General features: G+C 39.3%; 1 protein-coding gene across 4 annotated transcripts in view; it reads right to left on the reverse strand.

Annotated features, from left to right (window-relative positions):
* rarab (retinoic acid receptor, alpha b) overlaps nt 1-27,214 on the reverse strand; it is a 145,519-nt gene that overhangs the window by 103,869 nt on the left and 14,436 nt on the right. The window contains exon 1 of one of the 4 annotated variants that reach the window (XM_067416731.1): nt 23,318-23,607. The exons of 1 other annotated variant lie outside the window; for it this stretch is intronic. The gene's annotated coding sequence lies outside the window, so the exon portion shown is untranslated. Of the gene's footprint in view, nt 1-2,661; nt 2,766-23,317; nt 23,608-27,214 lie in introns of those variants that run through there. 2 more of the 4 variants (XM_067416768.1, XM_067416750.1) reach the window with 2 other exon arrangements.

Raw genomic sequence — 27,214 nt, forward strand, 5'->3', positions numbered from 1 at the left:
CTATGTCATATGTGTGAAAAGGCCAAGCCACTCCTCCCGTGGTAGCCAGAACTGTAGCTTAAAATAAGCCGTGAGTAAGAGCAGCCGGGCCAACAGGAACGTAGCGGGTGACTAAACACGACATGGCACTGGCTTTAGCCGAGATGAGAGGAGAGGGGATGAATCACGGGAACAGGCGATCCCTGGAGGAAAGCCCCTGCACTCAGAACACTCCGTCCTTGGGAGCTGAGGATTGATGGGAATCGAGTGATAAAAACCAAACTGCCCTTGAGTCTCCGGAGCCTGAAACACAGCCGTACTTGCTGAAGTGTGTGCCACGGCCACATGTTTCCCCCGTGGGTTCAGAGGCTGATGCAGGATAGGCCTGTGTCAGGCTTTTGTCTGAATTCTTACTCCAGCCTTCAGCTGTAAGATGTATTAGGAAGGGAGGCGGATTTGGAAATGAGGCGGAAGATTGAATAGTTGCTTTTAAAGGAACGGGTCAGACGAGGTGTTTCGGCAAAGAGGGGAGGGAGTGGTCCTGACCGATACAATACAGTCCTACATAATGAGAGACCATGTCAGGATATCGGAAAGTCTCTGCAAGTGTAAAACAATAGTCAAGCAGTACGTTTCATAGCACTATGCTCGAAAGGGTGAATGTTTATATATCTGAATTGAAATGAGGAGGTGTAGATGCTCTGAATACTGATAAGATTAAAAACCACCCTTTTGGATGATCGTTGTATATCTGAGAACGGCTTATCCTTTTATTGTCTGCTGTGGAAAGCATGCAGCAGTTAGTTGTCTTCAGATCTTACAACATCAGGGTAATAAAGCAGTTTAAAAATAACATTAGTGTGCAAGGATCACTGAATCCGTCCAACGTATAGTACAACATCAATATTCTGAGCCAAGCTTTAAAGGAATAGTTCACTTTTCCGCGGGGCAGCTGTGGGGTTCAGTGGTTCATGTAAATTGTCTACAAACCGAAAGGTTGGTGGTTCAATCCCCGGTTCCACCTGACCAAGTGTCGAGGTGTCCATGAGCAAGACACCTAACCCCAGCTGCTCCCGATGAGCTGGATGGCGCCTTACATGGCTGACATTGCCGTCGGTGTGTGAATGGGTGAATGTGAGGCAAAAATGTAAAGCGCTTTAGATGGCCATAGGGTCTGTTAAAAGCGCTATATAAATGCAGTCCATTTACCATTTACCACTTACAACCAAAAAAATCTGTCATCTGACATTGTCTCATCTTTATGTCCTTCTAAACATGCACGAAATTCTCTCTTCTGTGGAACATGAAAGAAGACATTCTGAAGAAAGTTTCCGTGATTGTCAATAAAATGAAAGCCAACAAGGTCCAATGTTGAGCATCTTTCAACTTTGTCCACATTTTGGGCGGTGGCTAAGCAACTAACCTTTTCCTTTCCATCAAAAACATCCCTTCACTCAAGCCACACCTCAAACTTAAACAATCCACCTTCAGAGTGCTAGGATTACATGACAGTCAAATTTACAAAGTACAAACAGTGTATGCACGCTTCAACCAGAACAAACTACATCTAGACATACTCCAAACTCAGTCATTTTAATTGTGTGAAAGTCTGTCCCTACAAATCAGCAAAGTGCCTCAGTGGTCTATAATAAATTGACAATGATGTAAGTGGTTGTATTGAATTCCTACTAAGCACACACGCACACTCTCTTCTTCATACAAAAAGATGTGCGACTCAAGCCAGTGACCGCACATAGTGGCACTCCAGCCTGAGCCGGTACATCTCTTTAATAGGCTGCTATTGACCAGCTACCCAGACTCCACTACATGCAGATCGATTCTCTGCCCAGAAATAGCCTCTGGAGACTGAGATCCGAGGAAGCGTGGTACTGTGTGTACGCTTGAGCAATAGACTGCATTTCTGAGCTCCACTGCTGTACTTTCTGTTTTGTGTTTCTGTAAACATTGAGGAAACCACATCTTATAAAAGATGGTAAACAACCCGGTGCAGCAGGTGAATTTGAGAGCATCCATAGTAACACTTCATTTACTCAAAGGGTTAGTTCACCCAAAAATTAAAATTCTGTCATCATTAACTCACCCTCACATTGTTCCAAACCCATAAGATTTTTGTTCATCTTTGGAACACAAATAAAGACATTTTTAACTGTCTCTCCATTCACAGCACATGCAACTACTCTACTCGACACTTCAAAAAGTTCATAAAGAGACCTTAAAACTGATTCATAGGATGTCCTAAAGACACTCGAACGCTGCACGATTAATCGAAATCGAACCGCAATCGCGATTTGGCTTGTGTGCGATTATGAAAGCTCAAAGGCTGCGATTTTAATGAAATAAATAAATGCCCAGTGTGTTAGCGAAGAGCGGCTCTGTGATAAACGCTGCTCCGTCTGAAAGACTGCGAGTTTGAGTCGTTTATAACGTGCGTTTGAAAAAGCAACACGAGTCAAACATCTTCACAAAATAGTGAAGCGCTCATAAACCTGTTCAGCAAAAGACAACGTTTAATAACATGTTTTTACCTCACTTCATATCGCCAGTCGAGTGTTTGTGAGCTGATGTGGCTTCTCATCAGAGTGAGGCAGACGATGCGTTATTTTATAGTATTCTATGTCAATCAGCACTGCATTATAATACACTTTATTATTATGAAAATACCTTTGACGCCTTGAAGAACTCAAATACACCACATTTTGCCGCAGTCGTGTTTATTGTCGTCATCTTTAATCAAAGCGTCTCTTCTGTTTACAGAACGTCATTACTCCTCTGAGGCAAATGTGGCGTTTTCCGCTCAAGGGCGCCCTCTAGCTTTCAGTATGAATTAAAAAACTTTGGATAATCAATAATAAGAAAAAAATATACTTAATACATTTTAAAACTTAACAAACTTAAAAAATTAGAAATTTACTGGACAATCCATGTTTTTCTTCAATGTACAGGATTTTTTCCCCCCCACAGTGGATGCACAAGAGGTTAATATTTCATATTAAAGACAGACTTTATGAAATTGAAATCACAGATAAACAACACACACACACACACACACACACACACACACACACACACACACACACACACACACACACACACACACACACACACACACACACACACACACACACACACACCTTTTATTTTTATTTTTTTACAATAACTCCTTAGGCTTAGACCTTTCTAATGTTTTTAGTTATAGGCTGTCTGCATATTAATAGATAACCCAGCATTTTTTTTTTTTTTTGTAAAATAAGTTTTCTGTAAAATATTACAAAAATAATAATAATTAGTATTAGTATTATATTGTTATATTTATTCTGACATACTCTTTTTATTTGTAATTATGAAAATGTTGTTGTAATGGTAATTGGTCTTATTTTTTTTATATTTTAGCAGTAATAATAATCATAATAATTATTATTAGTCACATTAATATAAAAACACAAAATGTTATATACACACACTTTACATTTGTAAAAAAAATTATAATAACAATAATCGCATTTTAAATCGCAATCGCAATTTTATCCAGAATAATCGCAATTATATATTTTCCCCAAATCGTGCAGCCCTACTTCATATGATGAACATATTATTGACACACAAACATTGATCAATAAATATAAACAGAACCAAGCTTTTTGAAGCATCAAAGTGGTGGACTGCCAACGGAGGGACAGAAATCTTGCATTTCTTTTTTGTGTAAATATAGGCATGGAAACATACAAAATATCCCTTTACCAGTAGTAGCAATGTCAGGAATTCATTTCCCCCCCTTCTCTTATATCAGATTATATAATGTATAATGTCTGGTTTATTTAATGACAAAAGTATAATCACATGACCATCCATAACACGACACATCCAATGGAATACACACTGAAATCTTAATAATGCTATTTATTAACAGTATTTATTTATAAGCAAATTAGTAAAAAAAAAAAACACTAGCCTGACAAGCCAGACCCACATCAAGATGTTTGGTCTGGAAACTCACCATTGACAGGGCTCAATCCGAGGGGCGGGATAAACGGTTGTCTTTCAAACTCCCTCTGCACGTGATAGGATAGCGCTACACCAACCAGAGCAATGAAGGTGAAGCAGAGCTCGCTGATGATTAAACATTCACCGTATCCAGTCGGCTAAACTCCGAACACATCTTCCCTTTTTAAGAATGACTTCAGTGCCGTTCTTTGTTCTTTTCTCAGAGAAAAGCTTAACTCAAAGTCTTCCAGAGTCGCGGTCAAAGCTGATTCGAAAGACCGCCGTTCGCCAGCTTCTGTGTTTACTAGAAGCAAGCAAACGCAACTTGGCCGTCGTCATTATGGCCCCGCCCACCGACTCTATACACGATGTGATTGGCCCAGCAAGAGTTTGGCGAATACAGCTCAGAAGGGTATTGAGGGTTGCTAGACGACACTTGCGGGCAGATTAAATTTGCTGCCGCTAGGGTGCGTCTAGATTTCTAGGCTAAAAAAACACAGTATAAGCGAATTAGTAAAAAACAGTATTTATTTATTTATTATTTATTTATTTATTAAGCAGTATTTCTTTATTAGCGAATTAGTAAGAAATACTAATTCTCATTTTTCCAATGCCATCTGAATCACTACATGAAATGACCCCCTTAAACATTGTTTGAGAGTCTAATCCCTTCTGAATAAGTGATATTGGCTCTATCGAGGATCTATGACAAATCAGAGCTTATAAACCTTTCCTTTTCAATAGCTAATCACAGCCGGCTTGTGTTTCATTTTAGAAGCTCTGTTAGCTTGTAGAAAACCTGAGCACTGAAGAGTGAGGCGTAACTAATCTCATCGTTTTAGCCAGAGCTGTATTTTTTTAAAACTCTGGAAAGTGGGGCAGTGAGCTGTGCCATGAAAAATTGAAACTTCCCCCCTCCGGGCCCATGAGCATAAATAAAGAGGCCTCCCTCCTCCTTTCTGTGCCCCTCCAGTAACATCAATCCTTCTCTAGACTTGTGCTATCATTGTGCGAAGGTGAGGATTACAGCGAGATTAAAACTGGAGACTTTTGCCCTGCTCTGGGAACCAGATTTCCCAGATTACAGATGAGCCTCTGTCTGCTAGTGGTGTTGACAGGAGCATTGTTCATTTGTTTGTAAGTACTCAGTCCGAGTCTAAATGTCCAAGTCTTAATTGATAAGAACGTCTTAAAAAGAGATCTCAAAAGGCCTTTTGAGATGACAGGAACACCAGTGCATTGGCTTAGGTTAACTAAAGATAGCGTGAAGAAAATGTGAAGAATACAGGTTTCTGCATGGAGGGTAGTTTAGAAGTTTATGAAGTAGTTTCGAGACAAAAACAACAGCTTGTTAGTGAATGTTGTTTTTTTCCTCATCTTTACAAGGAGTAATAATGCTCGTAAATCTATGCTGACCTACTGAGTCTTGTTAAAGGAACACCTAACTAAAATTAAAGTTCATACAGAAACATTTCGTGACCAAGGACTGTCAAACTGCAAAAAATATCCACTATAAATGCAACATTAAAATAGTCCATATGTCTTGTGCATTGTATTGTATTGAAAGCCCTCTGAAGCTATAAAATCTTTTTGTGATAAACAGGCTGAAAGCCATTTTTCACTCACAAATCAAATCATTCATGCAAATCATTGCAGCTCTCAAATTAAATATGGTGCATATTTCTCGCCATGGCGCTTGGTAACAAAACACACAAGAATGAATTATGTTTGATAGTGTTAATGTATAACTTGCATCATAAACGGCATATTTGTTTTGAGAGCTGCATAATGATGTGCATGAATAATTCGATTTGAGAGTAAATAATGGCTTAAATTTCATTCTGTTCTCAAAGTAATCATACAGACGTGGAATACAGCGCATGAGTCATATGGACTTTTTTTATTATGCTTCACAGCCGAAGGTCACGGTTGTTGTATTAAAAAGAGCTGTGTGAAGATTCTTAAAAATTCTGTGTGAAGATTCTTAAAAATTGTGTTTCACAGATACCTAGATTAAAAGGTGCAGTAAGTGATTTCTGACAAACGCTGTTGATATTTGAAATTACCAAAACAAACCCAACTAACCATAATTAATCATAACCATAACTAATCATAAAATTATCATACCCCTCTCTTGTTAGCTCTGCCTCCAAATGTACAAACACGTTATACAACCATAGACTGTAAACAAATATGGACGTAGTGTCCGTGACGTCACCCAGGATTCTGAAAAGTAATTCTGAAGCGTGAAGTCGGGTCGAGCTCGCCGTTGCCATCTTATCAGCGGTATCACCCAGATAACAAAAATGGGTAAAGAGGCGAGATGTGGGCGGAGCTTAGGTGACGCGATGGCTAACAGACAGCGGATAAATGGCTATCCACCTGTCACTCAAAGTGAACACACATGATGTCGTAAAAAAAAACTTCTCACCTCGTAAATACAAACATCCCAGGAGGACTTGAATGCACCATTAGTAAGGACTGCAAAACCTGAAGTGGGTGTGTCTGATGAGGGGGGCATACAAAACGTGCAGTGGTGGGGGGTCCCCAGGAGAGGGTTGAGAACCACTGCTCTGGATCGTCATTTGTCACATATCTGCACTCTTGGGAGTCAATTCAAAGATTTTACCTTCCGAAAAATGTATCAAGTCAGAACGTTTACACTATTATAGTAAGTGACTGCTCTATATACTGTACTTAAGCAAAACATCATAAAATGATCTTTTGCATCCTCGTCTTTGTTTTTAATATTGCACCTCGTCTTTGTTTTTAATATTGCCTGCACATAAATTCACTAGGTTTTGCGGCAGTAACCGTTTAATTTGATGTGCTTCATGTTTACTTCTTTATGACAGCATGTTGCATGTAGCATGTTACACTAAGCGCCAAATTCAACACACTGCACATGCGTAAAAGCTCACTGAGATGATACAGAAATCATAAAGTTCGCACAATTCTTCTGGCAAGATCATTTTATTTAGCAAAATATTATCTTACTGATGCGTCCATGTTGCATTCGGTCAAACATTATGTTTGGTCTAAAATGCAACTCCACTAGTGTTTTTCCACAGGACAGCGAATGCAAGTAGTACATTTTCTGTTATCCTTGCAGGAATGTGATATGAAGTGTACAAATTAACATATTTTAGCAACTGTGTGAAAGTTAATAGCACATAATATATGGCACAATAGCAGTATGATGTATATCTATTGGTACAATATGCATAACATTACTAAAAATGCGTCATCGTTTTTAAATACCCCTGTCTTCGCAATCCACACTTCGACGCAAAGACGGCTGTGGCGAGGTGAACGAGCGAGAGACATGCGAGGAGCATGTGAGACGTGATTGCGAAGGAGCGTCACCTGCGCCACACCGGTCTCGAGTCCTCTCATGTGGGAGCTCAAAGGCATTTAAGGACGAGCGACAGCAGTCAAGGACGAGAGAGGACCAGGCCTGGACTTTACGGTAAGGTTTGTTTATGGTTTGTTATGTGTGTGGAGGCAGTCATCCGTGAGGTTGAGTAAGCCCGCGGTTTACTTTCGTTTTGTTTATTTAATAAAAGTTGTTGAATGTTCGTTTGGGAATGTTCGCCTCCTTCCTTCCCATCATACGAACGGTATTACAACGGCGTTTTCAAATGTATCCGCTTTGGAGAGCGTTTTCAAAAAGCTACATTTTCGTTGACTTGAAACGCCGTCTCAGTGTGAAAGTAAGGCCAAAACGGAGAGAAATAGTTGTGTTTTCAATTGAAAACGCATTAGTGTGGACATGTTTGCTTTGTTCTTCTACATGATGAAATACTTTTCATATGGCCTGTTGGATTTATTTTACTTTCCCTGCATTTTAATTATAAAAATTTGTTTAATCTTTATGCTTATTAGGCTACTTGTGTTTAAATAAAAATAGCCTACTATTATTCATAATAGACATTTCCACAGGGTAAATACACACACACACACACACACACACACACACACACACACACACACACACACACACACACACACACACACACACACACACACACACACACACACACACACACACAGAGAGACGTTCTCCTGATTCTTTAAGTGTTTCCACCGGGATTTTGAACCCTGTGTGTTCTTGCACAATCTGAACAAATGAATAGAGGACAGCTTTAGATGGACCCTGACCCAATAAACCATGAACAAAGATCATTGCATGGCTGTGCTAACACTGCAGTGATCATGAAAAAGACTTTAAACGTGATTAACATTGCTTGTAATGAAGTAGGAGATCCCTTTGATGATCCCAACAGGAGCCTGCGCAGAACACATTTCTTTTCTCAAGTAACCCTGGGTGACTTCTAACAACAGGATCTGGCAAGAGGATCATGAGACGTCCACAGGTACAACATGTGCAGTTGCAGATCGGAGCGTAAATGCTGGGAAGTAAACTTCACCGTGAGACATTCAGCACTGGCAGATTCACCAATCTATCAGCTGTAGAAACACAGTGCCGTACAGATGTTGAGCCACATCTGCCTTCAATCACACATTAAAAACATGGAGAAGAAGGGTAGGGAATACAGGTATTTGGCAGGCGCGGCGCAGATGCGTCAAACTGAATTACTGTGGAACAATTGATGGGCTTACAACAGCACAAAATCCACAGAAAAGGAGCCATTGGTTCGTCAAACACAGTACGCAAAACACATAAACAAGACTTACTGGCAAATCGACACTCTCTTAGCTTTTTATAGAATACAAACAGGCGCAGACAATTGTGAGGCAAAAGACAGAGATTCTTGGGATGCAAAAATCAATGGAGAAATAAAAATTGCAATTACAGCTGCCACAATTAAACGTGAACGGTGTCGATTGCAGCAGCTTTACAGATCTACTCCCCTTCCATCAAACCTTTCTATTTAATCTGTATAGTTGCAGCATTAAGCAATGTAGCCAATCCCACACATTCTAGTTGAGCATGGGAAAAATGGCCAATCAGTGGCCTTTATTATACCACCACATGAGAATTCCTCTGTAAAAGTGGACTATTAAGTAGGATTCGTTTTGTCCATGACAGCTATTAAAGTGACATGTATTCACTTGTCGAAACACGCAAATGCTTAAATCACGAGTTGGGTATTACCGATTTAAAAAAAAAAAATTTTTTTATATGTCACAAAAAAAAACCTGAGCTTGTGTTAACCACAGATTTTATTTTAAAATCCCATTGACTTTGGGACGATGGTTTTATGACTCATTCCCTCAGACACTTTGTATTATATGGCGCTCAGTGAGATGTATACTTGCAGATTGCAGAAATCTGTGTTGAATGGATGCGATTGACAGCTTCAGTGATAATGAAGAGTTCCTTTGTTTGCTTTCACATTAAAGGTTTAGTTCACCCAAAAATTAAAATGATGTCATTAATTACTCGCCCTCTTGCCGTTCAAGACTTCTGTTCATCTTTGGAACACAAATGAAGATATTTTTGTTGAAATCCGATGGCTCAGAAAGGCCTCTATTGACACCAATGTCATTTCCTCTCTAGATGAACGGAGGTCTTACGGGTGTCGACGGACATGAGGGCAGTTATTAAATGACAGAATTTTCATATTGGGGTAAACTAAACCCTTTAAACAACAGTTTGGATCATCATAATCATGCAGCTATAGGAGATTCTGTTCTCAACAATATATAAAGAGTATATAAATACACACACTCACACTGACATAAACGTATAATACTAAGCCAGAATGAGGTTGAGGAAATGATGCAGCCATTCCAGCTGCGAAGCTTTTTTGTGGCTATCAAAAATGTAGCATAATCTCTTGGGCTAGAAGACTAGAGTGTTTATTTTACTAGACTGAGACTCACAAGCCAATCCAGACCACACATACTCCGCTCTCCACCTCCCCGCACTCATTTACTCCCTTTCTAACACACCCTCCTAAATCATTCAGCTATACACTCACAAACACGCAGTCAAACACACGCTAAACCAAGCCGACAATCCAGATGAGCGGAAACAATGTGCATACACAAAAAGACAACAAAGCAATGACATCAACGTCTTCAATCCCTTACGTTCTAAATGTGCAAAACACATACAAAAGCCCGAACACACACAGGTGCTTTTTGCAGACCACACACTCCAAGCCGGGCTTACTTCATTAGACTCGGAGTGCCAAGGTAAGCAGCCAAATTAGGGCCCTCCAAACTACAGGGAAGAGTGAAGGATTTTCCATGCTGCGGTGAGAGCGCTTTCTACAAAAGGAGGGAGCCCATCTACTGTAACGATACTGAGATTAACTTTGTTCATGAGGGTCAAGGTCAGTTTTAGAGGACCAACGCGCCTTGACTTCAAGTAAAGTTTGTCATTAATCGTCTGAGAATATACTGCTAAGCCCCGATAAAATTTGAGTCTTTTGGTTTTAACTAAGTTGTACCTAGCAATTTACCAACCGTTTTTATGCGTTCTCATTGAGGTTTCATGTGTCCCAGAGTAACTTGGGAGATTATGAACATGGGTCTTGAGATCCAGACATGGGTCCTGTGACTCCTGTCACAAACGCCACCCTAAGCCTTTGTGACCCTCCTTCAAAGTCTATATTTTGTTGACGTAATGCAGCAGAAACTGTTATGTAACAGTTAGGTCCCTTTCAAGAAAAGTCAGTTCACTCTGTGGCCATATTTGCAACGCCTCCTGACAGCTATTTCAGGTCTGCAAGACCAACTCCTATCTACTTAAAAAAGGAAAAACAGTAAAACTTAAAAAACGGCTTGCCAAACTTGCATATCAAATAACCTTCAGATATACAACAAAACCTGCATAGTTGTTTGTTATGCTCAAATATAGCATTAAAAAGTAGGGCTGCACGTTATATCGTTTTAGCATAGATCGCAAAGTGTGTCAAATAGGGATCGTAGTTGAAACACGATCCATACGGACCAGGCACCACGCGAGTCCGGAGCTTCTTACTGCAGCTGCTGTGATGACTTAACCAATTGGCTACTTTTACTTAGAAGGTGGCAAATATCACTTTTTCCCCATTTACAGTAATATCTGTGAACTTGTTATATACAGTCACTGGTAAATGTCATCATATTAGACATTAATTTAATTTATCGATATTGTGTGTCATCTAACATTTTAATAACACTATTCAATGTAATCAGATGTAACATATTACTGAATATCCAATTATATCTATACTTTACATTATTTATTTTTATTTTTATCTTTATTTATAAAAAGGACCATGTACAATTTAACATAAACGTTTCCATTACATGTATTGTACCGGATTTAGCTATTATCATGTTGTAATGCCTAAATGTATTATTTACCAAATAGTAGAATTTAACTAGCCACTAACTAGCCATAACATGAAAATAAATATTAGCCAGAATTATAATATCAGTACATCCCTAACTGCCAGAGCACATGTCCCGACTGATCCAGCACAAGAGATAGTGGTCAAAGCAGGATGGCTAAGGATGACTAAGGAGCAGATGGCAATAAAAGTCTTACTCAAGGTCACTTGCAAGCATAGCGTGACAAACAAATTAAGAATTGAGGAATTTTAAGCATTCTTTCAGTTAAAGGATGGACTTACTGACGAGCCAACATCCCTATCCAGACAATAGGCCCTAATTCAACCCCTCTGTTTGCAAATAGGCAACAAAAGAAGCAGTGGAGTTACGGCTGATGTTCAGGAAAAGTCTAAGAAGCCAATTACAACGCATACAAAAATGAAATGATAGTCATGTAATCATGGTAATAACATACACACACTACTCTGCTGGAACCAAACAAGACTTTGGGTGAAATACATTTAGGAGTGATCAAATCTCTCATACATAAGTGTGCGCACACACATACACACACACAATCATATGAAACGTGAAGGATCATCCAGAGAAAAGGCGACTCACTGTCCCCAAAAAGGGGAAGTCCCTGTTAAAACAGAAGCCATTGGTGCACTTAACACCTCTAAAATGTTTGCCAAGATCGCAGGCGTCTCCTCAGAGCCGCTTCCTACACTGGTGCCAGTGGCGTGGCAACACTTCCTATTCCAGACCCTGCTCCAAAGGATATCCTGTGTCTCTGGTATCAGCAAACCTCACGTGAGGACCCCATCCAACCTCAACTCCGCTCGCAGAGGAACTCGGTTCCTTTGAGGGATTTTTTTTAACCATGTTTGGAAACTTATGTTAAGTCTATAATGGCCAGTCTTCCTGAACTAAGGTGACTACTACACTTCAGACAGCATTCTTCATCTAGATTCATTTCCAAACAAGGTGGCTGTGGTTATTTACATTTTGAATATAAACGGTTTTGCATCACTACTAAAAATTTAAATGGATGCAGTAAAAGCAAAACTGCTTTGCGTTTGTAACAAAAAACTGATTGAAAGCATAGTCACAAACATTATATGCGGTAATATGAGAACGAACATTATCTATGCACAATTTTTACCTATATTTCCAAATCCTGCCATTAACACACAAAGATTCAGTTGACCCATAATTCTAAATTATTATTTAAATGGAGACACTTTTTTTACTAGATTATTTAAAATAAATATATTATTCAGCACAGTGCTTAACAAAATTAGCTGCACTGTATAGGCTATTTCCCCATAGAGTTCCAATGCAAGTGTACAAACTAAGGGACAAGTCCATGTTATTTTCTGTGGTAAGGACAGCAAGCCACAGATGTTGTCAATGGAGAACCTGGAACATTCCTTTAAAGCAGCCGGTGTCTTTAAACGGTGGACTGAAATAGTCTAGTTCAGCCTTTGCATCATTGATCAACATCAGTGTTTTCTTCACTGAATCTATTAGCTCCAGCATAACTGAACAGCAAATTACCACTCGTTTTTTAACCATGAGGATGTCCTTACAGCACACAAATCAAGTAAAGAACTTTGTTTCGCTTTATTCAATAAAGCTTCCAAGACATCAAGACCAGACTACAGGACATAATGACCACAACCATGAGCGCATAGAAATTACTCTCATAGCTCATCTGGGCTTCATTCTAGTGCCCATTAGAAAGGTCTGCTCCATTGTCATGATAATCCACCAAATGGCCTCCCTTTTCAAGAACTGTGGCGTGTTTGAGGCCACACTAGTGTAGGGGAGAATAGAGGAATCATAGATCACATCATAGGACACGTCCATCAGAACAGCCACTTGCTCAGCCACCTGTTAAGTCTCGCCCCTGTGAGGACATCGACCCCTCAGATCAAACTCGTCCCCTTTAAAAGGATCATACAGAGCTGAATCGATTGTCCGGAGAGTCCAGGATTATTTGAAGAGGTTTATCGAGTCCTGCTGCTAACTATAAAAAGCAACAGCCTCAAAAGATTATAACGCCACGGATCAACTGGGCTCGTATTTAAGATCTGAGATCACACATTACTAAAGACAACAAAACACAACAGAAATCAAAAGTGCTTTGAAATGCTCCACAGGGATAGCAAGTGAGTCAAGTAAAGAAAACCCTCAAATTCAAACAAAGTAAACCATATTTATTTCATTAAACACACTCTCAGATATAGACTTGATGCCACAAATCAGACTGAGCTTAAGGAAAATGCATCTGCAGACCATCTCATTATGGACCTGTTTTTCTTCAACTAACCAAAGGCTTATATACATCTGCCAATCACAACATCTAGACTTCAGAACGTTGGTTACATTTACTTTCCACTTGCATACACTCTTAAATATAATAGTTCTTTTTTTTGCCATCTACTATGGTCCCATGATGAACCTTTAACGTCAGTGGAACCTTTCCACTGCAGTAAACGTTTCTTGTAATGGGAAAATATTTAGATTATTAAATTGCTCTTAACACATTGTTCTGTTAAGAACTAATAGTGAAAGTTTCTTTGAGGAACTCAAAATATCATAGAACAACCATCACTGTGAAAACCCCTGTTTCGGAAACGTTATTTTTAAGAGTGTAGCTCACAATAAAAAAAATTGTCCTAGCCTTTTTTTAGTCATGTCGTCTAGGTCTGTTGTCGAGGTAAACTATTTTATTGTACCTCACAACTCATGGATTTCTGAGGTTTGGTGGTTTCTAGCAGCAGAAAACAAGCCCCTATGTGGTTTGAAGACCTGCAATAGAGGAATGCAAAAGATGAACAAAGCTAAAAGCATTTTTACATGCTTGCCATTATGGGGGCAGTCTGCCGTGGCTGGGTTACTACAGAGAACTAGTGTCCATGGTGCAATGGGGGCTATAAATCAAGAGTGAGGGAACCAGCGCAGCGACACTTCTGCTCCAGATTTACACGCGCTATCTGGGTTTTTACGAGCGCATTGAGCGAGGAGAGGAGCCTTTGAACTGTTGTGTCATGCTGCGAGGTGGTTCAAAGACTCACGGGGGAGATGTGAAGAGGCCCACTGTCATGCACCTCCAAAGATCAGTGGCTCTGTCTGACATGTCCCAACAGATTTTCCACCTTTTTCCACCTCCAAACGCAGGCCACACAGCCAGTTTGTGCTGTGGACTAATACAACAACACTTACATTTCCTAAAATGTTTTTTTTTTTTTTTTTTTCAAACATATTTTCTATCACAGAGTCTTAGTAAGCAAATCGAAGGTCTGTTTTATGGGTTAGTGGCATGATGCTAGTTTTTGTCTGGATCTATTAGTTTATTTTAAAAATACATTAAAAAAATGTTATTCATACACAATGATGTGGTGCAACCCCAGTTATTTATATTTATTAATTATGACATTTCTTACCTTGAAATATACATTTTAAAATAATCATAAAAATGTGTACACTCACATGGAATCAAGGGGTAGTTTACTGATGGTTTCAGGAAGTCAATAATCACAGTTTATCGACAGTATAAAGTTCTTCAAAACCAACATAAATACAAAAACTCTAACCACTTGTTTAAAAAAATAAGAATTGCTTGTCTTATGTGTTACAATGTCTCCCGGCAGAGAAACAAAAGACAATAAATAAAAACATCTAGAATACATGAAAGAAATATAAACCATTTTTTTCTACTTTTTACTTAACCACCTTTCTCTAATTTTTCTTTCAGAGGATTTGAAGCCTGGAAAATGTGCTTGCGGCTCTCGAGGTCTGGAACACATATTAGCTGTGAAATCATTCAGTAAATTTTACGTGTGGTGGGTCTTTGAGTAATTGTATACTGATAGCCCACCTCCAGCGTGAAATTTTTAATTCACCCTCATTCGGTCATGCACACAGACCGACAGAGCACTTAGAAAAATCACATAAACAATTCATAAGTGTGTTCACTTTACCTTAATTGTTTCCATTTATTGGGCCTGTCAGGTTCATCATATCATCTCATCTCATTTTATCCATTACTCCACCTCTCCCTCCATTATTACAGGGCTGCAGCAAACAAAAGGAAATCCAGTTTGGATTGGGATAGCTCTAAATTTAGGTAGGGCAGATTCTGGGTCTCAGTGCTAGTTTATGATAAACATTTTAAGCTGCATATTCTAATCGCTGAACACATGCAGAACACTGCTACTCTAATGTTTATTGACCGGCTTTAAAGTCCCAGTGAACTGGAAGTGGCAACAGAGTTCTTAAGTGCTGTGCCGTATTTCCAAATGAAGTGAATAGAGGGCAGGGTTTTACTTCAGCGTTTCTCCTCTCCATCTCTCTCTCCAGAACTCATTTACCCTCCCACATCCCCAGTTCCTCCTCTTGTCCAGTCAGGATTTGATATTCTAATTCCCCTTAAATCGAACTACATTTCCGAATTATGTTGAACATTTTAATATTGACATTATCAATAACCACAATACATTACGCCGGTTATGTTCCGTTTACCCTAAAGGAAGTTATTGCTGCTCTCCCTGCTCTTATCCATGCTAGGCTGCATGAATGCCCAGAACAGAACCATACCAGCAATCCAAACTATATGCTAATCTTTGACAATAGTGGTCTTGACAGAATTTTACTTTTTTTAATCTTAGATTATATAACTATGATAAAGTGGCAAAATAATGTGATAAATGTGCATATGTATGCTTAATGGCCTTCACCATGAGTACCCTGTGCTTCAGATCAAGTAAGGCATAGTGATGCTCACTTTCAAATGAAATTCCCCCTAAAAAATTTCACCTAACTATGGACTGAATGTGGATATGACTTTCCCCCTTCCTGCTATCGGGGTTTGCAGAGCCAATTCAGATGTTATTCAATTCCCTGCACCAAAACTGCTTATGGGTGACTGAGATAAATACACCGCTGATGGCAAGAAACAATGGTACAGCAAAGCTGTCATGACTTTATGTGACAGAGACCTATGCTGGACTTTGGAAAACCTTAAACACCACCAGCTATTAGTGTAGGGTGGGGGGGGGGAAGAAACCATGCAGTGTGGGTCTCATCCACCCACACTGCATGGTCAAGTACAAAACCTTGTCTACTTTTTCCCCTTCAAATTTCATCCTCTCTTTCCCTCGGTTTCTCCCGGCAGTCAAAGCCCATTAATGCTGGCCGTTAAATAATGACAGAGAGCTGGCGCCGTGGCTGGCACACTGTCAAAGTGAGGAGAGAAGGCCAGAGCAGCTTGTTTAATTTACCTTCACCCATCTGTCTTCCTCTGTACAGCCCATAAGCAAGAGTCACTCGCTTCCCCGTCTGCAATGGCACACTTGCTATTCCTACATCAGTTACATGCCCAAAAGGAAAACGTCCAACAATATCTCAATTATATGTTGTAAATGCCAAAGTGTGTATTATATATATATATATACACACACACATACACCATATCAAGTAAAAACACAAAGTGAGTGTGTCACGCACTATGAGCGCATGTTTCTCCTGGAATCATTCTGGTCATTAGAACCAAGCGTGTCCTCGGATTGCATTGCCCAAGGCTGCATGTGATGCCACTCATCTGGCAACTGTGTTCAAAACAAAGATATGTTGCCTAGCTGAAAAGAATGTTTTACAAAGGAAATCGTGACTGACAGGAAATAAACACACCTACTTCCTGCTTCTCTATCTGAAGGTTTAGTCATCAATGTCTTGTCTTTGTCTGGGGATGTTTTAGTAACATGGCAGACATGTGAGCAAAGCCTGGGTGGCTGTTTCTTTCAAATATACAAGTGGATAGGCAGACTTGTGTGTTCAATAGCTGGATAAAGCACGACAAATCGAGCCTCAAGTTGAAACAATTAAAAAAACAAAAACAATTTATGGCACACTGCAACGCAAAGGACAAAGGCGTTCATCTGCATGTGTATGGCTAATGCTTTTAAAGGTTTTACGGTGCAAACTGTCTAAGAGCTAAAAATAACTAACTAAAGGACAACAGAAAAATATAATTTAAAAACAAACAAAAAACTGAAAACAGCTGTCTATCACGCTTCACTCCCACAGTCACAAAACAAGCTACAACTGAGGACTTAGGCAATAAGAGAACTTTTTTGCAACATAATTAAGTTGTAAAGCAGTGCTAGAATATTGTTGGTTCATGTTGGTCTTGTTACTGATTTGTAAGTCAAATTAAATAAAAGCGTCTGCTAAATTACTAAATGGGCAGAGGGGAAAATGAATTGAAAGAGAACTGAAAAATAGTAGCATAGATCTAGAAACATGGGCCGAGGCAAAACTGCTGAATCTAGTAGTCACAGTCCATGCCAACAAACAAACACTGTTAAGAATACACATGTGGGCATGTGCAGAGACAAAGCCATCGGCGGGGTGCAGGCAGAAAGGTTGTCTCCCAAACAGACAGTGAAAGTCAGGCAGACTAAAAAAGTGGCCAAAAAGGTCAGCAATTTTCATCACCCTTACATTCCCTGCAATCTTCGTCAAAATCTACTTTTGTCACAAATCCAATTCTCACCTTTCCCACCACTATGTAACAAACTGGACCACAAACGAAGCAGGTCTAATTGAAGAAACACTGTGTTTAAGCAGAGTGAGTTCCTAAATGAGCCCCAGCATGACGATTTGTCATTTGTGACCAGAAAGATGACAAAATGAGAAGGATACTAAAGTACTGTGTTCATGGCTGAGAACCAGTCAGCGACAAATTACTTCTAGGAATACCATATACAGCAAAAAACAAAGCAAACAGCTGTCAGCTTTTACATGTTGCATACATTTTGAACTCATCTCGCTCATATGAGCTCAAAGCAAGGTGTCTGCTTCTTTTGTCATATGACCACCTTATTTTATTTAAGATTATGGAGGTCAAAGTCATTTATTTGCAGCTGTACCTTTTCTGATCGAAAAAATGAATGTCAAAGGATCAGTATCAGTGATTCACTCATTGTGTGTACATGGAAAAAGACTGAGCTATTGCAACTCCATTTGATCAATCAATTGTAGGTGTTCTCTGGTTAGCAGTTTTTTTTTTCTTTAAAAAACATGTATTACAAGTTTAAAACATATATTTTTGTATTACATGGTGGGCCATGTAATACAAAAAGAATAGTCCAATCAATCGCTGGGAAATCTTATCCAATCCTTGCCGTGGACGTTTACTTCCAAGTCTCCAGTGGGCAGGGCACGCCCATAAAAACCCCAGCATTTTGGAGAGAGCCTCAAAACCAGTGTAGAAAATAGCCTATTAATTATTAGTTATGATGTTTTTGAATGTAAAAAACACACAAACGTCATTAGTTGACCTCAGACAACAGTATATATATATTTTTTAAAAAGCCAGTTCATGACATCTTTAACAATTTGAGAAAAGTGTTACGATAATATTAATTTTCACTTTTTGTTGATGTTATACGAGTGATCGTTACATTTAACCACCAATGGTAGGGCAGTTTATTGTAATGTTGTGGTAGACATGTTACTCACTTGTTCAGACTACATTTTCCAGTGACAATTCTCATTTAGGTTAAACTCCAAGACATAGAATCTTTTATTTCTGAAGTACAGTAGGCTAGCCACACCGGTGCGGTGAATAAATGATAGCCACAAACTCTTCAAAACATTAGAATCATCAGGAGCCGACGCACAACTCGTGTACAGATGATAACTCCGCAAATAACTGCAATTGCAGGTTTCAAACAGAGATGGCGACACAGAGACAAAACTTTAAACAATATACAATAATCACAAGTGTTTTTTTTTTTGTTTTTTTTTTTTGAAAATGTACTTGTCGTATAAAGGCATCTCTTCTCTGATGACGTGTTTTACTGGCGTTAAGTTGGGACAACCGTCACGCACGTGACATCACAGCAATAGCAAACCTCAAACATCCAATTACTATGATAAATTTCATAATAGGGAAGAAATCGCAACTTCCATTTCATCCAGACTTCGAGGTAGTTCTTTAGTCCCCATTTCTACAGACTTTTCTTAAAGTGTATGTAGGCCTAATGTATGTAAAAGAAAAACTAAAATATAATCCGCTCCAACATCTTAGATTAAATCGCTCGACTCCTATGAATCATTTATATAAATGTACTGCATGTAGTAAAGTAATATAATTACACAGTCTTTAAATGGATGGGCAATCTTCATTTGTGTTCCAAAGATGAACGAATGTCTTATGGGTTTGGGTATGATTGAACTAACCCTTTAAAAGACAGGGATCCAAAATACCTAATCCTCAGTTCCATCAATTTATAATATTGCAGATCATTTGAAATGATTAATGAGAGAGTACGCTACAATCAATCCACTGGAGACAGGGAGGTAAAATAGAAAAATGTCAAGTCATATCCAGCAGTGTGAAAAAAAATGATTTCTGTAAAAAAAAAAAACTTTGGATCGCACCCCGATTCAGTCAGCTTTGTGTTCCCCTCCCTGCTATTTTGGAATGACAGAGACCATTAGAGAGCCCTGATGGAAGGTTGGAGACAAACACTACAGGAGGTGATACCATGAGCATGCTTTCATGAACGAAAAATTGAAATGTCAGGTTTTGTGGCATATGTGCCTGCAGACGATGAGCATGACAGTGGCATTGCTTTGAGGAAGCTAATATTGTACCCATTCCTCTTTCTATTGCAGACAGATGGTTGAGGAACTTCCCATTTAACTGCAAAAACAGAACTAACTGAGAAACACCTCGCTTCTTACAACATATGCTGAATAGTTTCAATGCATCACAAGCATGACTCATTTCATACGTATACTATTGCCTTTAAAGTACTAGTACACTCCAAAATTACAATTCTGTCATCATTTAATCCATATCAGGTTTTTTTAAATGACAATTTATCATTTCCAGAGAACACGAGATATTAGACAGCATGACAGTCTAACCCTTCCTTCACTTTCAATGTAAAAAGATGTAATTAAAGTGAACTGAGTTACTAATTTTCCTAGTAATCCAGAGTGCAGTCTGAACGATGGGGTGGAGCGACATGTGTTGTTTTACTATGGTATTTTAACATTTAAAGTACCAAAGTAAAAACCTGTAATATTGAGTTAATACAAATGTCCTGGCTAATGCAAGCCCTATAATGGCATGGCAGCCCAAAAAAGTAAATCCATCCATTATAAAAGTAATCCACATGGCTCTGGGGGGTTAATAAAGGCCCTCTAACGCGAATTGATGGTGTTTTGTAAGAAAAAAAAAATCCATATGTAACAGTTTATAAAGTAAATGACAAGCTTCCGGCGGACTGCCTTTTGTATACAATTTACGGAATAAACATTAATAATGCAGACCAAGAACACCCAACAAGAGCTGCAGTTTTGGAGATGTTCTAATCAAGTCGTGTAGCCATCACAATTTGGCCCTGGCCAACCCCGCTCAAATCTTTACGCTTGCTCATTTTTCCTGGTTCTAATGCTGCCTTCACATGCTATCAGAAATTTGATAATTCCCACTTCTGATTGTGATTACGAGCTCATGCCATTAAAATTTTGAAATGGGAGGGCATTCATGTACAATTTTTACCTATAAACTCGTATTTACGATAATTCCGAGAGCATGTGAATGCAGCGTAACACATCAACTTTGAGGACAAAATGTTCACTTGCTGCCTAATATATCCCACCCACAAACAGGTGCTGTGATGAAGAGATAATCAGTGTTATTCACTTCACCTTTCATAATCTTATGCCAGATCAGTGTATTTAGTTAAAGAGTTAGTTCACCCAAAAATGAAATTGATGTCATTAATGACTCACCCTAATGTCATTCCACACCGGTAAGACCTCCTTTCATCATCGGAACACAGTTTTTATATTTTAGTCCCAGAGCAGTCAATGCCCACTTTACTGTCCATGTCCAGAAAGGGAATAAAAACATCATCAAAGTACTCTATATGTAACATCAGTTAGTTAATTAGAATCTCTTGAAGCATAGAAAATACATTTTGATCCAAAAATATCAAAAACTATGAATTTATTCAGAATTGTCTTCTCTTCCGCATTCTTCCAAAAAGATTCAAACGGTATGAATCGATCAATGATTTGGGTCGCCAATGTCACATGATTTCAGCAGTTCGAATCGCGTCAAACCGCCAAACTGCTGAAATCACGTGACATTGGCGACCTGAAGCATTGATCGATTCACTAACCGTTTTAAATCTTTTTGGAGACATACGGAAGAGAGGACAATTCTGAATAAATTCATAGTTTTTGATATTTTTGGATCAAAATGTATTTTCGATGCTTCAAGAGATTCTAATTAACTAACTGATGTTACATATAGAGTACTTTGATGATGTTTTTATTCCCTTTCTGGCCATGGACAGTAAAGTGTGCATTGACTGCATATGCTCTGGGACTAAAATATAAAATATCTTAAACTGTGTTCTGAAGATGAATGGAGGTCTTACGGTTGTGGAATGACATTATGGTGAGTCATTAATGTCATCAATTTCAACCTTTTAATGACTCACCTTAATGTCGTTTCACACCCTTAAGACCTCTATTCATCTTCAGAACACAGTTTAAGATATTTTATATTTAGTTCGAGAGCGTTTCCAAGTGTGTGCACAATATACTGCCACATCATCAAAGTAGTCCATATGTGACATCAGTTGGTTCATTAGAATCTCTTGAAGCATCGAAAATACATTTTTGTCCAAAAATAGCAAATCATGAATCAATACACTGATTCATTACCGTTTGAATCTTTATTTGAGGTTTGAAAACAAACGCGGAAGAGAAGACAATGCTGAATAAAGTCGTAGTTTCTGTTATTTTTGGACCAAAATTATTTTTCGATGATTTCTTCTTAAACTGAGTTCCGAAGATGAACGGAGGTCTTACGGGTGTGGAACGACATTAGGGTGATTCATTAGACATCAATTTCATTTTTGGGTGAACTAACCCTTTAAACCAGTGGTTCCCAACCACATTCCTGGAGCCCCCCTAACACTGCACATTTTGCATGTCTCCTCAATCAAACACACCTGATTCAGGTCATCAGCTCATTAGTAGTGACTCAAAAACCTGAAATGGGTGTGTCAGTCAAAGGAGATATGCAAAATGTGTTGTGTTAGGGGGGCTCCAGGAATGTGGTTGGGAACCACTGCTTTAAACAAGTAAAACTGTACACTTATAACAAACATTAACTCAAACGAAAATTCTGTCATCATTGACTTCAATGAAAATAACATGGAAGTCAATAAGGCACATCAACTGTTTGGTTCAGTAGGAGAAAGAAATTCATAGGTTTGGAACAATTTCTGGGAGAGAAATTAATAGTTTCATTTTAGGATCCCTTTAATTCGATTTATGGGTGAACCATCCCTTTAAATTTAAATAGCAGCTTCTGGGAGGTGAACAGATAATATACAACAGATCAGTATTCACATATTTATATTCAAATTGCACATTGTTGACCCAAATGCTCTTAAACAGTATTCCAACAAAATTATTCTATGCAGGACATTACTTCGTTATTTGTTGCTTTTGTTTGTAGAAGAGAACAAAGTGACCCAGTTAAATTCCTTCTGTTATATAACACACACAGCACTGTACAATTAAATCGTGCTCAACATGTCACTATATGTCTATTTAGGCAAATAAATGGCAGAAACATATACTGTCTGAAAGTCGACGCATGCCGAAATTCAATTCAATCCAGGACGGACAGGCAGCTATAGTGCAGCTTAGCGGCGCTTTGCATGAAAGCCCTGCTGTAAAAGCTCTCATGACACATTTCTCATTCAGGTGGGGGAACAATACAGCGCATTTTATTACGTAGCTGCCGCGGACCGGTTATTATTACCCCCGTATGCGGTTTCGATCAAACTCAACGGACAGCTTTACAGTTAAGTAGCACACCGCATCTGAGCGCCGAAGGACGCGCCTATTCACAGCTCCACATCTGTCAAGAGGCTATTAATGTGGCTACCTGTCAGCCAAGCAATTGTATTGTCACGTAAATAGAGAGCGCCAATACCTGTTGACTCCTCCTACCGCTGTATTGGTTGGTGGAAGTTGAACCCAGGGACGCTTTAATTTCTCTCCCGAATGTCGTCCTTAGCCGGCGAACGCGTAGAGGAATTGCTTTTCGGCGGGTGGTAGTGTCCGTAGCGACAGTTCAAAGAAGCGAGAGAACAGATGTAGCCTATATTCGCAGGGCGGCAGAGGAATGATGCACTGCACGGAACAGACAAGCAGCCATTGCGGTCACGTGTGAGCTGGTGAAACTGAACACCGGCCAGCCTACGCCGCCGTCTCCTCCCATTCTCCCCTTCCGCGGTGTCACTTCAGGGCACCACTGAACATAAGCTCAGCTGGTGCTTGCCTTTATGTAACCACAGCGTATTATGCAGGAAGTTTAGTGCTTTTGCATTAGGACAAAGCTGCTTCACCTCACTAAAAGATTTTAAAAATCAGCTCGAAGTTCTTAGAGGATCAAGCTGTAAAAAAAAAAAAACATTTAAATACTACTTGAAGATTTCGAGGTTCTTCACACTTGCAGACCCAAACTCAAGGGTACCCGGAATCACTGGAGACATAGGCACGTTCCTTCCTGACAAACAGAGAGTGTCGGTACTAGAACCACCAAACATTTTGGATTTAAATTGAACAATTTGCTTTGTGGGGTTGGGAATTAGTGATAAAAAAAATGCTCAAAAACAATCAAAGTATTGCAGTTAAAGGGGTCATGAATTGAGAAATTAACTTTCCCTTAAGCTTTTAACATATAAAGTGTCATTATCCTGTACATTTCAGAGCTGAACACTTCCTTGTTAGTCAAAGAAAAGCTTTTATTGACAGCTGGCTCAGCAAACAATCAATCTGTGCTTACCTGTGACGTCAGAGAGCAGTAAAACCACCTCAGGACAAATCCCTGATTTGGGGATAGATAGCCCTGGATAGATAGCCCTGCCCACCGATTTATACATGTCATGACCATAGACTGCAAAAAAAATATGGATGTAGTGTCCATGACGTCACCCATAGGATTCCAATAAGCCGCTTTGAAGCGTAACGTAGAGACGAACTGGCCATTGCCAGCGAGTCTTCGGGTGTCATGCCCGGATAACAGAAAATGGGCAAAGAGGCGGGATGTTGGCAGAGCTTAGGTGATGCGATGACTAACAGACAGCGGATAAATGGCTATCCACCTGTCACTCAAAGTAACAACACCCCTTAATTATGCAGAAATTTAAGGCTTTAATAATGTAAATTAATTAATTATTTTTAAAAATATCACCCCCTCAGAGTTGTTATGAAGGGCAAAATTTGCCTTTTAGACCAAAACACTTTTTGTACCAGGCTGCAAGCATGTTTTTTTCTGCTGTGAAGTTGGGAATTTTAACATGGGGCTCAATGAGATTCTGCTCCCTTCTGGAGCCTGTCCCTAGAGGCCAGTCGATGAATTGCAGTTTAAGTTACTTCTGTATTGGCTTCAACAGAAACTGGGTGAGGTTGCCACTTGGTCATGACATGTTATCGATAAATAACATAGGCCAACATGGTGCGTTTCATTCTTGCTTCGAATTCCAATATTAGCGATACATGGTTGAACCTTATTTTTAATGAAGATCCAGCTCATGTGGGCAAGACTCTATTTGTTCACATCATTATATTCATCATCCATGTCTTTATGGACCTTGCTTTGTGCGCTGGTGTGCAGTCATGTTGGAACAGAAAGGGCCAGCCTCAAACTCTTCCCACAAAGTTGGGAGAATGAAATTGTTCAAAATGTCTTGGTATGCTGAAGCATTAAGAGTTCCTTTCACTGGAACTAAGGGGCCAAGCCCAACCCCTGAAAAAACAACCCCAATCTATAATCTCCCCCAGCAAACTTTACACTTGGCACAATCACCAAACCCAGATTTGTTAATTGGATTGCCAGACAGAAACATGATTCGTCACACCAGAGCAGTGGCGGTTCTACATTGCAATTACAACAGGAAACACACTTTTCAAATAAATGTGCCAAAAATAGCCTACAATCAGATGATAAAAAATGTAATGAGCAGAGAGCAACGATAATATAAAATATTAAGAATAATACAGGCTATAAATATAGATAAATATAATAAAATATAGATTAGATATACTAAATAGCACAAATCTTTCACCACACATTGCACATCTGTCATTACACACTATATATTAATCTAATCTATTTACACTGGTTCAAGTGACTTACATCATGTTTTTTTACTCCCATGTGGCACAGATCAGATATGACGCATGAATTCCGATATCCTTAGATCGGTTTCAGGCCTCACTTATATGTGGAAATGAATATGATATTAATCGGATATGTGCTTTTGTGCCTGCCATGTAAGCAGACAGATCGGATATTTCCTGTGTATGTCATTGGAAAAGTGACTTTTTTTAAACAGATCGTGGTACAGATATATCTATAAGAAATTAAACATATCTAGTTAACCAGCCGAGTATTATTCTTGGTCGTTTGTGTAGTTAAAAGGCGATCTTGTGCTGAAATGTGTTGCCTTTAAAATCATGCTGAGAGCTCGTTGTCGCTGTTGTCAGTGACAGTGGCTCGTGTACAGATGCACGCTTTTGCCAATTCTCCACACAGTGAAATGACATTTAGAAAAGTGTTTGTTTTTTAACTGCTCGTGCCACATTTCATGAAAAAATGCCACCTAAAACCGCTACTGCTCCAGAGAACATCCAGAGTCTCCACTGGAGTCCAGTGGCGGTGTTCTTTAAACCACTGCATTCAACAATTTGCATTGCACTTGGTAATGTAAGGCTTGGATGCATCTGCTCAGTCATGGAAACCCATTCCATGAAGCTCTCTATGCACTGTTCTTGAGCTAATCTGAAGGCCACACAGAGTTAGGAGGTCTGTAGCTATTGCCTCTGCAAAAGTTGTGCCTCAGCATGCGCTGACCCCGCTCTGTGATTTTATGTGGCCTACCACTTAGTGGCTGAGTTGATGTTGTTCCCAATTGCTTCCACTTTGTTATAATACAACAGTTGACTGTAGAATATTTAATAGTGAGGAAATTTCACAAATTGACCTATTATACAGATGGCAAGCTAATACTGTACCACGCTTGAATTCAATGAGCTCCTGAGAGTGACCAATTCTTTAAAAAAAATAGTCTACATGCCTAGGTGCATGATTTTTATACACATGTCCATGGTAGTAATTGGAACACCTGCATTGAGTGAATTGGAGGGGTGTCCCAATACTTTTGACAATATATTGCATATTCTGAAGTTTTTTGAGTGCATAGTAGAATATTTAAGATATCATTGGGTGCCTATAGGTTCCGCCAGTTTGTCAATCTTAAAGTCCCAGAGAGTATCTTTTCATTTTTACAGTGCACAATATTGTTGTAAAGGGTTCCAGAAGGCTTTAAGCAACATTTGCATTGTTGTCCTTTGTGGTCTCAGAACAGATGTGTCAACATGCTGATGTGCACGGTGTGAAAAAACGGCTGTAAGCCCCATTGATCCTGTGATGATGCCTTGAATTTACACAAGAGCTGAACATCCACACTCTTAAGACCTTTTACCACTTGACTGTGACAAACAAGGGTACTGTTTCTCTTGCAAAAGCTTTTCTTTTGCAACAACAAATTTAAAACAGAAGAGAAGCCATCCACATGAAACACATAAATATCAGATCCCTGGACCCAAGTTGGGAGACCATTTTAAACAGCCTAAACCAAGTGAGACCAGCACAGACCGGTTTAATCTGTTTTTCTCAGCAGGGAGGTGTCGTCAGTTTGTCTGCTCTCGCATCTTGTTTACGTGTCGTGAGCTATTTCTAGGAGCAGACTTTGCTTCTACTTTTTTTGCTACCCATCAATGTGTACAGTATTACTACCCGCTCTGAGTGACCCCTATTGGTATC

The sequence above is a fragment of the Pseudorasbora parva genome, chromosome 2 (genome assembly GCF_024679245.1).
Source record: "Pseudorasbora parva isolate DD20220531a chromosome 2, ASM2467924v1, whole genome shotgun sequence".
Classification (NCBI taxonomy): Eukaryota; Metazoa; Chordata; class Actinopteri; order Cypriniformes; family Gobionidae; genus Pseudorasbora; species Pseudorasbora parva.